General features: G+C 42.3%; 1 non-coding gene across 1 annotated transcript; it reads left to right on the forward strand.

Moving 5' to 3' along the window:
* Window positions 1-1002: 1002 nt before the first annotated feature.
* Window positions 1003-1135, forward strand: LOC120255243. Its single transcript, XR_005534937.1, has one exon. It is a non-coding gene; the product is annotated as a small nucleolar RNA Z247 (small nucleolar RNA).
* The last annotated feature ends 606 nt before the right edge of the window (window positions 1136-1741 follow it).

Below are 1741 nucleotides of genomic sequence, written 5' to 3' on the forward strand. Positions count from 1 at the left end.
GGATACTCCAACACAAGGGGTATAGAAGATAAAAGAGCTAAATCTCATGAATGTAAAGAAAGTAACTCCAAGTGAAACTCTTCACATGAATAGTTCTCTTAAATGTAAGTTTTACCTTTTTTTATCTGTTATTATTTTTAAAATTATATATTATAATTTAGGCGGCAAGGGCCCATAAAAGCGACGGGTTTTCAACCGCCCGTGGGTTATCAAGGTGGTCCGTGTTACGATAATTAGGATCCATGTTAAGAAAATTAGGATCCATATATAGTTGGTAAGAAATAAAATCATATCACATCCATGTATAGTTGGTAAGAAACCAAATCATATCACATAATTATAGGATATGTATCAACGTTGATGGTAAGGCAATAAAAATTGTAACACTATCTTATATATAAATATGACAAGGATGCAACCTCGTAAGGAGTGCAAGTTACGAAAACCCTAATTAATTAATTCCTTTTTATTGTATCGGGAGTAGTTCTCTTCAACAAAACATCCAATGAATTTTTAGTGCTTACTGTAGCGGCGTTATCTCTTGGTCTCACCAACTTCGTCAATGTGAAACTCATAAGGGAGAATTACCTGCTATGGAAGGCGCAATAGATGCCTATCCTTCGAGGCTATCAACTTCTTCTTTTCATGGTTGGATTGGAGGTCGCGCCACCAACAACCATCAATGTAACTGAGATGATTGATAGCATGATAGTTAAGAAGGTCATCCCCAACCCGGAGTACAATATCTGGCTTCTCAAGGATCAGCAAGTACTCAGCGCACTTCTCGTGTCGCTAGAACCGGCGGTGCTGTCATAAGTTATTGGCTTGACATCCGTAGCTGAAGTGTGGGCTACCCTCAAACGCATGTTCACATCATAATCCAAGGCCAGGATCATGCAAATCCGGATGCAACTCTCCACGACATGCAAGAATGATTTGAGCGCGATAGAGTACTTTAACCGCATGAAATTGCTTGCGGATCAGATGATATCTACCGGCCATCCAATGAGCGATGATGATCTGATCAGCTACATCATGGTGGGTCTCAAAGCTGATTACAACCCACTGGTTTCCTCTGTCACAACCAGGCTGACTCGATCGGTCTATCCGAGTTCTACGCCTATTTTCTCTCATATGAGACTCACTTGGAACAATAGAATCAAGCCCTCCAAATTGGTTCTGATTGTCAGATATCGGGCTCATGAGCCTATCAAGGCGGCGGCCATGGTGGTGGTTTCAAGGGAGGCCATTTTGGTGGTGGCCAAGGTGGCAGTCGCGATGGTGGCAGTCGTGGACCACTATAGAAGAGCCGCGAACACCGAGACTACTCCAAGGGCCAGAACAAGAAGGGTGGTGGTAGCTCATGGCCTACATGTCAGGTGTGGTAAGATGGGATACAGTGCATTGAAGTGTCGTCATTATTTCAATCACTCCTACCAGGCAGAGAATGATCGTGTGGCTAATTACATCAACACCATCCCCTACACCGACACAGGCGCCACTGACCACATCACTGGCGAGCTCGATAAGCTGATGATCAGTGACAAATATCATGGTCGTGATCAGGTGCACACTGTAAATGATGCAGGTATGTTTATTAGTCATATTGGTTATTCCTTGATTAATACTCCGGATCAAGCTTTATCCTTGAAACATATTCTTCATGTTCCTAATGCCAAGAAAAATCTTGTTTCCGTACACCATTGAACCTCTGATAACAATGTCTTTCTTGAATATCATC

The sequence above is a fragment of the Dioscorea cayenensis genome, unplaced genomic scaffold (genome assembly GCF_009730915.1).
Source record: "Dioscorea cayenensis subsp. rotundata cultivar TDr96_F1 unplaced genomic scaffold, TDr96_F1_v2_PseudoChromosome.rev07_lg8_w22 25.fasta BLBR01000907.1, whole genome shotgun sequence".
Classification (NCBI taxonomy): Eukaryota; Viridiplantae; Streptophyta; class Magnoliopsida; order Dioscoreales; family Dioscoreaceae; genus Dioscorea; species Dioscorea cayenensis.